Raw genomic sequence first — 12500 nt, forward strand, 5'->3', positions numbered from 1 at the left:
TCGCACGTCGCCATACTTCCGTGCTCTTCTCAGCGGTAGAAGCTGCTGCAGCAAGAAGAACCTCCTTCTGGATCTTGTGGTGGAACAAAAACACCTGGAGAACCTCGCCTCTCGACGGAAGACGATTCCCCGGGAATGATGATGTTGGGGACTTCTCCAGTAGCCATACAACGTCCTTAGATCGTGTTTTACACGCCATCACGTTAGACCTGGGAACAGAAAAGAGACCAGAATACAGTTTTTGATAGTTTGTTCTGACTTTTTGAAGTAACGCAAGCACCCCTGCACAACCTCACTCTCTGACGCCGAGCAGAAAACTAAACGAAATGCGCGACCAGTAAAAGACGAGAGAGGAAGCTGAAAATTTTCCTGTTTGAACATGTCACGGCAGGAAAAGAGGGCAACATGTGCTGGAGTGTGTCCGATTCACTTCGGTTTCTTGGGACACCCTAGACTGCCACTGTGTGTGTGTGTGTGTGTGTGTGTGTGTGTGTGTGTGTGTAAGGCGAGTGTTGTGGCGACAGGCGTGACTGGCACAGCAAGTAGCTGTTCCTGGCAAGCGGCCGAGTTTAATTTCCATAAAAAATTGCATTTTGCTTTATTTCGTATGTTAAAGTATACCACTATTTCCTTGACAGGGACATCCTTTATACATATTATTTTCTTCCCCTCTGCATATAGCTTTACCCGTTTGTACTCAGGTCACGTGTATTGTCCTGGTTCGTAAATAGTTTTAAAGACTTCGGGGAGGTCGGGAGGGGAGGGGTGTCGAACTGACAGTCTCTCCAGCTGTCCCAGATCAGCAAGGGTGACAATAACGCGTACCCTGTAAAACACACACACACACACACACACACACACACACACACACACACACACACACACAATTAGGAGGCTTGTGTGTGAAGCGATAATTTTGTCACCTTCGGTAAGTTGACACACTCATTATTTCATTCTTCGTCCTTCCGGGTGCGTGAGTGCGTGGAGCGAGTGGCGGGCGTCGGCGGCTGGGTGCTGGGTGCTGGGGAGGGGGAGGGTGGAGGAGACGGGGGTGGTGGTGGCTGGTGATTTATCATGCGTTTAACTTTAATTACTTTTTGTTCTTGGCTTCCCTCCTACCCGCGTTTAGTACCGGAACTAGTTACTGACGATGACGGTGACACTGAAGATGATGGATGACGACGATGATAATGGTGCTTAGGAAGGTGATGGATGATAATGATGGTAACGATGATGATGATGTGTCTCGAGGTGATGGATGATAATGATAGTAAAGATGGTGATGCCTGTTTTTAGACGGGGACCGGTGATGGCGATGGTGACGGTGACTGGCAAGATGATAATGAAAATATCTGATGGTAGACGGCACGGAGGACACTGAAATTTGCCTTTAAAATCAGAACTTGAGTATAGCAGCGAAATTGAATTAATATTGGCTGATAATTGACACTGAAGACGCGATTCCGATGGTACAGAAGGCGGTGACGGCGGCGGCGGCGATGGCGACCACGCGGGGAGACACCACCCACCGCCTGTTACCTGTTAGGGTGCGAAGCAGGAGACGAGACAGGAACTACTTACCTGCGTAATTACCCGGACAAACAGCTCGCTGGGGCCCACGTGGGTGCGTCGACTCTCGCCTTTGTTGTGAGCCCCCGACTGACCCCGCACCCCCCCAGGAGAGGAGGAGGAAGAGAAGGAAGAAGGGGGCCGCTGGAGAGAGGAAAGAGGAGCCGCCTTCGCCCCTCCTAGCTCTTGATTCCCTTTGTTTTTCTTTTGTTTTTTTACCTTATTTGATTTTCACCGTAATTTATCAAGGCCTGGAGTGGTAGTTTGTGTGTGTGTGTGTGTGTGTGTTAGAGAGAGAGAGAGAGAGAGAGAGAGAGAGAGAGAGAGAGAGAGAGAGAGAGAGAGAGAGAGAGAGAGAGAGAGAGAGAGAGAGAGAGAGAGAGAGAGAGAGAGAGAGAGAGAGAGAGAGAGAGAGAGAGAGAGAGAGAGAGAGAGAGAGAGAGAGAGAGACCGTAATTTCCTTGCAGTCAAACACCCCCGTTTTGAGACCGCCAGCTTGTAGGTGAGGCAGTAAGAGCATTTCCTTTTCCTCTTCCTCCACCCTCGACGAGCAGCGGACTGACTGATGGGGGAAAACAGCGGCCATAAAGAAAAATAATATCCCAAGCCATTACACTCCCCGCCACTTCCCAACACTAAGACACAGAACGCTTCAAACGGCCCTGACGAGAGGCTAAGAAAATACCAAAATCGGGTAATGATTGCATGATAGCGTTGTGGGTGGTGCGTTTTGGGGGGAAAGAAAGCCATTACGGGCAGGTCATATCCATTTACCGCCACCATCACCGCCACCATCACCGCCACCACTACCCACCCATCAGCTCGCCACCCCACCCACGATTCCCACCCTCCTGTGCCGTGGGTGAGTGAAAGTTGTGTGACGCCCCGTGACGGATATTGCTCTACCTGGCTGGAACCGGAAGTCTAGGAATGTTTTTACAAGTCGCCAGAAGGGGTTTTGAAATTGCCAAAAATGTTTAGTGTATGCTTCCTGTCAAGCGCGCCTTAGGTAGGTTTCCTGTCGACTCCCTCCTCCTCCTCCTCCTCCTCCTCTTCCTCCTCCTCCTCCTCTCCTTCAGTTCGTTCCTGCCACCTTCTCCCTCTTTCTCTTATGTCTTCTCTTCCTCCTCCTCCTCCTCTTTCTCTTATTTTGTTCCTCCAATTCGTTCCTGCCACCGCCTCCTTTTTTTGTCTCCTCTTCCTCGTCCTCGCCCTCTTCGCTTGTTTGACTCCTTCTCCTCCTCACCCCTCCCTTCCTCCTCCTCCTCCTCCTCCTCCTCCTCAGTGGGACCCGACAAATTATCCTAGCGATAGCAAAAAAATTCAAGCAACAAGTACTTTAAGCCGCTCACCAGCATATTTAATCGGTGAGGTCAACTAAATATTCGCGAAAACTGGGTGCTAGCGAACGTGATACCGATTTTTATCTTATTTATTTTATTTATTTATGCTTTTGGAAGGGAGGTAGTAGTGTTGCCTCAGTTTACAGGCTATAATCTTGACGCCAGTAGCAGGTGAGATCCATCAGAAGAGCATTAGACACAAAACTATCAAATTTTAACGCACAGAATAACAGTATCCTCCCATACATTCAGCATGGTTTCAGAAACAAGCGTTCTTGCTTAATCAACTTATTAGACTTCAACGGTATTTATGAAAACTGGGATAATCAAATTCCAAGCGATGTTATCTATATAAACTTTAAGAAAGCCTTCGTCACTAAGGTATGACACGAACGTCTTCTCAGTCAGCTTATGTTGGAGTCAATGTGACCGCGTCAATGATTGATTGGCACACTCGCATAAAACAACGGGTATTGCTTAATGGGCAAGATTCGGAGTGGCTCCCTGTTACTAGCGGAGTACCTCAAGGATCATACGAACATTAAAGAAAATTAATAATCCACTGAAGGCCGAAAGTGGTCTGACTCAGGGCAGGAATTCCATCTGAACAGGAATTTCATATATGTTCACAATTCAGACCTCGGAGTCGTTCCAGAGCCTTCAAAGCAACCCGCTGTAGGTAGGGTATTTGTTACAAGTTCTTCCACGTCTCCATGAATATCTAATGTTAAAACCTTCAACGCCTGGAAGAGTGCATGCAGAGAACGTTACTTCGGAATGACACAATGGCGCTAAGGTTCCCGTGGCGACACTATAGCCCTGTCATGACAATGCCTGCCTGGAAACGACTCCATGACAAAAATGCAAATGTTCTTTTTTACTGAATTGCCATTTGTAAAAAAGTCAGTCTGTTTGATTTTTATGATATGTTGAATGAGGTTTCGATTTATTGCACTACGATTTATTGCATTACATTACATTCCTCTATAGCAAGATGGAAGGGGGGGGGGGGGCATGCGGCGAAGAGCTTTCTCATTCTCTCTGTCATCGCCAAGCTTCATCAGCGAGTATTAATAGAATGGATCACGTCACCAAACAGTTCGCCTACTCCGGTCCAGCTTCGTCTCCGTTTCTATTTCTTAACTTGTTCTCTTTTTTTTTATATTTCCTTCGTTCTGTCATTACGCTCCTTCCTCTACTTTCACCCTCGTCATCATTATCACCATTTTCGTCATCATCATGCTCGCCACCACCATCATCATCAATCATCTACTTTTTTTCTCGTTTTTGTTTTTTATGTTTCTGTTCTTGTACTTCTTGTTCCTCATTTATCCATCATCTTTTCATTTTCTTCTTCTTCCTCTTCTTGTTCTTTTTCTTCTTCTTCGTCGTCGTTGTCGTGGTCGTCGTCTTTTTTCTCTTCTTGATCTCCTCTTCCTCTTCCTCCTCCCCCTCTGTTTCTTTCTTCTCTTCCCTTGGTTTCTTTGTCGGTCAACCGGTGAATCATCCAGCTCACCTCATCGACCTGACGGGCTGAGGGCGGCAGATTTACGAACAGAGAACAAGATTCAGCTGTACGAGTTCTCATACTAAGCTGTTTATTTATTTATTTATAGCCTCTAATACCCTGTGAATAGAACCACGTCACCAGCGATCCACAAAGGAGTAAATAAATCCACAATAAAGAAATAATCCACTTAAGAAGGCATGAGAAAGGCTGAGATTAGGCAAGTGAATGGAGGCGGCAGTTCAGTGGGAGAGGTGTCGCCTTACTCACGAGTCTTGTGTTCGTTCACTGCCCTCCACGAGCCGTCCAGAAGCGCTCTTACTTGCCATTAGCCGTTGTTACAGTTGCGGTGTCACGTAAAGAGGAAGGTTTTGGTAGCCGGGGCCTCGTACAAGCGACACTAATTGCACCATTACCAGCATTACCATTTCCAGCACAGGTTTTGCTGGCAGTGCACTTTACATAGGCCATAGGGGCTTAGAGAGCGGAAAAAAAAGAAATGTGGCGTCGTTGTTTAACGTTCCTTGCTTCATTAAGGTGCGGCGCGGCCCTATGTCTCCGCCTTAATATGCGCTAACCACTGACGTGTGTAATTCCATGACACACCGCGCTGAGGACCCGAGGAAGAGCAGCACCACAACGGCCCGGCGCTGCATCTGCTTTACATTCGGATTGGGCCGCCTCCGCCGCCGCTGCGAGGAGGCGGCGACGGGTAAAGCGGGCGCTGGTGAGAATCCTCCATGGATTTAACCACATAATGGGCACACATGTGGTTAACGCGTGGCCGAGGTTATCCTAAGTGCTTAAGGGGAGATCATTGTCGAAATCGCTATGGAGCTCTTACTCAATCATAACTGTCTCGTAAATGCCGTGCTTGAGGCGGGGCGAGGCCGGCGGGAGACAACGGAGTGTAAACAACCCCCTCAAAGGATGCCTATTACCCACGTGCATGACGAGACAAAAAAAGTATCTCCACCCCAAGGTCTTGCATGAAAAATGTAAATGTTAGTGAAGCCACACCACAGCTCTTACGCTATCACGGCACGTTAGTAACAATCATACCACCGCAACACGAGTATTGTGGCTGCGAGTAGAGTAAATGTAGCTTTTTTCAGTGTATACGTAAGTGTTCTTGTATTTATAGCCCCACAGTGCTTGCTCAGCTCTAGGTAGTTCAAGGTATTATACGTCGTCCAATGCCAGTGACGTCATCTTGAATAATTGAATCTTATGTAATGGCCGGTGAGTCTTTTGTTGTCTCGTCACCCAGTTTGTCAGCACGTGAAGGAAGGTCGTGGACAAGAGGCAGGTCGTGGCGGGAAAGCCGATCAGGAGCACTCTTCATGCCTCGGGTGTGACGACGCTGCTTCACAAGACAGAATGGGAGAAAGCTAAAGAAAAGGACGTCGTTATTTTTAGTAGAGCCTCCTGTTTAGAAGCTTCTTCATGTACTTAAAAGTATGTCATTCTTTTTTTGTTAATGAAATTTATTTGACTATATCTGTGATTGAAGAGACATACTCTGATATATTTCCTTCTCTTTACTTACCTAATATTAATACTTTCGTAAGTTTTCAAGAACAAAGTCTTGCAAACCGTCCCTATTTTTGTTTTGTATTTGTTTTGGTTATCTGATATATATTTAATAATAAACGAACCCGCTAGCTGTGTAATTTCAGCCTATTTTTTATCATAAAGATATAAAGAAAATTAGAATCAGGGGTTAAAAAAGTACAGGCTATTCTCTGTACAGTAGTGTAACCTTCTCTCTCCCCTTCACACCTCCTGAAGAGGCCTCAAGACGTTCATAGACAAAACGTCTTGAAATTTTCACTCCGTAAATGAGTCCGTGGCCCAAGGTGAGAGAAACTGAGGAACACTCGCCTCTCCAGTAAATGGCGGCCCCTCACGACAGCCGCACCCCACACGAGGCCCCTTCGTTATCAGGTGCTGGCAGAAGCCCCCGGACATGTAGCAATGGAGAAAATTCTTTTAAAAAATATGAGTATCATGAGAGTATTGCATTGCTAGAGGAGACGAAAAGTGATGCAAGAATGACGGGGAAAGACAGACTCATGACCCAGTACAAAATCGTGCATTGCTGTAAAACATCGTCACATGCCAGTTCTACAACTAGGCATTTTATGATATGTTTCTCACACATTTTTCCGAGTTTTTACCGCACGCTCTCCCCAGTTTTGCCTGGAACTCCCGTTTGAAAAATAGTATGAAGGGAGAATGGCGGCTCTGCGCTTCAAGGATTAGAAGCACAGCGAAGTCAACACGAGGATTTTGTTAAAAGTATTGCCGAGGGAAGGTTTACAGGCAAGCCTTGGGAAAATGCAAGATGGAGCAATTGAGGAATGGGGTCACGCGAGGGAGACGCATCCAGGTTGAGGCGATCGCGGCGGTGATGGCGTTGGTGTGTCGTAAATGATGCAACACAGTGACGAGGAGGAAAACTGAGAGGCAATAACGGGGATTTACTGAGATGAACCCTGAGGCTCATCTCAACATGCAGCCATTAGATGGTTGCAAGCAGATGAATATTGTTTATTATATGAGCGGAACTCTATATCGAAGCGAATTTGTGGGGTATAAACATGTATAAGGCATAAGAGGTCACAATTTAGAATAATTATAGTAGGTAAAGTATTTTTTCTCCCAAATTGTAAGGTAGTGTGTCAAAGGTCGGCGAGCATCATGAATTAGGGAAGACCAAGGATGAATATGTTTTAATGACGAATGAGATTGAACTTGGGAGGTCACGCCATGAGTAGAACTGATAACAGATGGACAACCAAAGTATCAGTGGCAACCCAGACGCACAAAGCAGGACCTTCACTGAGACCTGCCGTGTATATGTTTCCCGCGTTGATTTAAAAAAAGGATAAAAGTGGACGCTACAAAAATAAGACCTAATATACGTTTGGCACTGTCGCGTGTGTGTGTTGCGGGGAGTGCATAAAACTCTTCTTAAGTGAGAGGAAAAAAATGGCCAGAGCAGCTTGGCTCCGCATGCCCTTTGCATTATTTTTTGTTGTTGACAATTGACTTATTATATGTATATATATGTAATGTTATCTTCTTTTCTTTTCAGGACTCTCAGCGTCGCTCTGCTAAAGGTAAGACCCCAGAGGTTCACCGTTCGTTGTCACCTCCCTGTCGAGTCTCACGAGACAGGTAGGGTCGCAGGTCGTGAGGGTCGTAGGTCGGGTTCTCCCTCGCCGCACGAAACACACCTGATAGTGTTTTGTCGTATGCAAATGAGTATCGTCGCCAGATGCTGATGAACTTCATTGGAGGTAAAGTGAACCCAGAATTGTAATGCCTCGAAAGCTTGCCGATCAGTGTACCCGCAGAGAGTCACTGGATTGGCCACGCGCCGTTCATGAGATTCTTTGGCTTGGTTATGTGCAGCAGTTACTGTCGGATGAATAAATTACTTGATTATTAAATTCATTCTTTATTTTTGAACTTTCGTGTTTGTTTGGAACGAGGGACTATAAGCTTGGAAGTTTCAAACCATAAAATTTGTTACCAGAGTTTGATTACATTTAGGAGCAGCGAGTAGCGGGCTTTTTTTATTGTTGTTTCCTTTTTTTGTGCCCTTGTGCTGTCTCCTTTGCTGTAAAAAAAAAAAAAAAATGTCGATGGCCTCTGAAGTTTCAAATAGCAATAATGAGGTGAGGACTTAACAAACACATTCGTTATTCATTTGTGATGTGTGTGTGTATGGGTGTGGGGTGAATCAAAGGTTGCGTCAGTACGGAGTGAATCGTTACAGTACCAAATACTCAGCCTTGCTCTGATGGAGACGCTTTGCATACAGTGGTACGTATAAATATGTAGCCTCATGCCTTTATTCACATGAGTAAGGATATGGCCTTTAAAGCTTGAAATCCTGGCGTCACATCCTGCCCTGCGTCACTGTTAGTCGAGCGTAAGGCAGTAATGACCACAACGCCCAGAATTTAAACTCCGCATTGTTGCTTCGTTTCGCAATTTACATAATCATCCTGCTGAGTTTAGAGCTGAATGATTTGGCGTGTATACAACCGCTTGGATAGAAATGTATTTCCTGCAGGGGTACAAAGGGCTCGTTAAGCTTAATATACACTACCCGGGGACCATTGGAGGATGCCGGTGCTGTGTTGTGTGTAGCGAGATAACTTGGCGGTAAAAATGGCATATCACCGTTGTTCGTGGGCGTGTTAAACGAGAACTAAGGATCGATGAAGACAAGATATCACTGCTGACGACTGCATTCCGACGCCTTTCGAGTGTGTGGACGAGTGGATGTTTCTTTTTTGTGGAGCCGCCTGATTAGCCGCTCCTCCGAGATGCCCTGCAGTGAATCGTCAACGGCATTCTGATAACCTTCGAGTGTGTGTGTGTGTGTGTGTGTGTGTGTGTGTGTGTGAGAGAGAGAGAGAGAGAGAGAGAGAGAGAGAGAGAGAGAGAGAGAGAGAGAATATATATAATAATAATAATAAAAAGGAACCCGTAAGAAAGATAGACACCATCACATCAGTCTGAGACGCATAAAAACTCGCTTGGGTGCGCTGCCTCGTCTCCCGGATCCAGACGACAGGATGTTGCGCTGCAGCTGCTGGCGCTCGCGTTTACGAAGCCGCTGTCGGGTGGGAAATAAGACAAGTTTAGCGAGGCGGCGTGGCGGGGGAGGAAAGACGAGGTGGAGGCGTGGCCGAGGTCGGGTCTGGACGGGGCAGGAGGTGGCTGGCTGGCTGGCTCTCTCGGTTCTGTTTTGGAAGCGGTTTGTTTTGGCCAGCGCGGGGGCGGCGAGGTAACGGGAGTGATGAATGAAGCCAAGAACGTAAGGTGTGTCGAGGTGGCGGAAGAAGGCGCGGAGGAACGAGGCAGGCGACGATTTAGGTGACGGGTCTTGGCTGGGCTGTTTTGCTCCTCGTTTGTCCCAGGTGTTGTTGTTTTTTTCGATGTGTGTGTGTGTGTGTGTGTGTGTGTGTGTGTGTGTGTGTGTGTGTGTGTGTGTGTGTGTGTGTGTTACGTGTTTGGTCTGTCCTTTGTCCTTTCATTCTGTACTTGTTGGTTGTGTTTGGTTTTTCATTTTTTTTTGGGTCCTCGTTTGTGTTTGTTTGTTTGGATTTGTGTTTGGTTAAGTTTTTCGGCGCCTCTTTTCTTCACCTGTGTTTGGTTGTTTGTGATTTGTTTGTTGTTGTTCGATCCTCGTTTGTTTCAGTTGCTTCTTTTATGTTGGGATTTCTTATGTGTGTGTGTTTGACGTGTGTTTGTTTGTGGTTCGTTTTGGATTCTTGCTTACATGTTTCTGATTCTTCTTTGTTTGACTTTTTTTTTGTGTGTGTGTGTGTTTGCCTTGTGGAGCCTCGTGTTTGCTTGTTGGTGTTTGTTTCTCGTTTGCACTAGTGTTTTTTTATTATCTTATGCTTATATTCTTAGCGTGTCCATTATTCACAAGTGGATTGCTTGATGTTTATTCTCCGTTTGTTTCTGATGTGTGTATTATCCTGTTTGGCTTTAGTGTTGTTTCCATGACCTCTCTTTGCCCATGTTCGGCTCTTCATGTGTTTTGCTAATTCCGTCGTGTTGAAGGCGGAGGAGTTGTGTCTCGCGAGGTGGACTGCCGTTAGGAAAGAAGGAACAGGTGGAGTGGGCGAGGCGGTTGCTTACCTTCGACCTCCACGGCCATTAATCACGGCTACAGGCAATACTAGAGCTTGTAATAAGGAGCAGAGAAAGGGGCGCCGCCGAGCCAAAGGGACGACCGCCACTCACCGCCAACCCTGCAGGTGACCGCCGGGAGTGTTGTGGTGGGTTGTGTTTATTGAAGAGTTTATGGTAGATATTGAAGTACTGATTATGGTAATGTTGATGATGATAAAATGAGTGATATTGGCGGTGAATGGTAATATTGATAGTAAAGGAAGGTATTAGATGTACTGCCTCCTCCTCCTCCTCCTCACTACTACTACTACTACTACTATTAACATTACTACTCAATACTCCTACCTCTACTACTGCTATTACAATTGCCAGTAGTGGTGATGCTGCAAGGTCTTCTGCAGTGCAATGGCAACGGCTGAACAGTTCCGCCGCTGCTTCTTGTGCGTCTGGAATGAACTCGCTGACTGAACTTTTTACGAGTGGTGGAAATAAGCTTAGGAGGAGGAAACGCTGGAAATACCTAAACTCCCTTGTCTGTCTGCCTTGAGGATGTACGTGTTATATAATCGCCGCCCCCACGTCTCGGAACAGAAGACTTGCGCAGTGCTCCCTGGGTTTGGCCTTGGGAGCTTAGAGGAGGAGGAGGAGGAGGAGATGGAGCTGAAGAAAGAGGAGGAGGATGGAGGGTAGACTATTCATTGCATCACGGTCTAGTAGGCTGATGCTGCTGTCCATTATCATGTTCTCCGTTGCATGAATGTCTGTGTATGATGTGAATAATGTATGCGTGTGTGTATACCTCCTCTGTCTGTATGTGTCTGTATGCTTTCTGCGTGTCTGCCTGCTTTTGCTGTGTGTGTGTGTGTGTGTGTGTGTGTGTATGTGTGTGTGTGTGTGTGTGTGTGTGTGTGTTTATGAATCCGTCTTTCCGTCATTTTATTATTCTCTCTCTCTCTCTCTCTCTCTCTCTCTCTCTCTCTCTCTCTCTCTCTCTCTCTCTCTCTCTCTCTCTCTCTCTCTCTCTCTCTCTCTCTCTCTCAGCAACAGGACAAGAGGATTTATTTTTTACCTGTACCTGTAATACCTGGAGGTTGCTAAGGCCGGGGGTGGGGGGAATTAGCGCGGAGGAAGTATTCGAGGTGGGAGGAGAGGTGTGAAGGGCGGTCGGGGGTGGCTGGAGGGCGTGGTGCAGTGGTCCTGGGCGCCCCAACGCGTGTTACTGTAATTGAAATCATTGTACTTCCTCGACAGCTCTGTATCCTTGTAAACAGACATTGTGTGTGGTAGATAGCGTTGTGTGTGTTTCGGCCCGTGAACTGAACAATCATTTTTAACTTCGCTGCGCTGGTCCGGTTACGTAATGTATGAAAAAATCCTCTGTTCATGGAAGCCGGTTGTGTATCTTCGAATAATTTCCTCTCGTCATGGTTACCGGATCACCCACTAGATGTCAGGTTTCACATTACTCACGTACTGCACAATCATTTATTCACTCTCTATGCCATCGTGCGGTGCTTTGTTTTTATCTCAGTTTAGTTTTCTGGGTTAAGAGATTTTTGCGTCACTAATATGCGAGTAACCAGACCACTCGCCGCTGGACATGGTGCCGTCACTCCTGTGTGTGTTGGGGGGAGGGGGGGGGGAGCTGGAGGAGGAGCGCTTTTTCTGTCTAAGCGAGCAGAGAGTGGAGTGTTGGGGTTCTGTTACTTCCCGTACACTTCATAACGCGCCCTCTCTTTAGTATATGTAAGGAACACTATCCATATGTCGACTTTTTCAGGTAACAATGTACACACTGCATTACTACTACTACTACTACTACTACTACTACTACTACTACTGCTTTAACCCGGGTTGAATGATGTCTGCTGCTACCTCGCCCGTGCATTAGAAATTAGTTTAGAAAAATATAAAGTATCGTATATATTTAGTCATATGAATTATTATGAGAGAGCAATACAGAATCAGGGAAGGCAGAGCAAAGGTTAAATAATGTGCAAAATAATGCCCACAAATCGCTCTTTTCATCAAGGTAGACAATACACACACAAAAAAAAAAAGGGTGATGGCGTTACTTCCAGAACTATTCCATACTCTTCAGGAACATTCGGTAGCCAGCACGCCGTCCACCACGCGGGGTCATTCCCATGTGCCCACGTCTTCCCGACCTGAAATAAGCCTTCATCCCACACCATTTGTTCAGCTCACCAAGATTGGTAAACTTGATACCCGGATTAGTCAGCGGAGCCGCGGGCTTCAGACGGGCCGGGCATCTTATCCGTTTTAGGTTTCAGAATAAAGTGATGCAGAGGAGGAACTTGTCTGGAGGTGATGGGCGGGGCATCCACAATGAGCGTGTTTTTTATTACGTCACATTGCGGAGGCCACACGGAGACGCTTTTGTATGTATATATTTG

Source organism: Eriocheir sinensis, chromosome 27 (assembly GCF_024679095.1).
Source record: "Eriocheir sinensis breed Jianghai 21 chromosome 27, ASM2467909v1, whole genome shotgun sequence".
Taxonomy (NCBI): Eukaryota; Metazoa; Arthropoda; class Malacostraca; order Decapoda; family Varunidae; genus Eriocheir; species Eriocheir sinensis.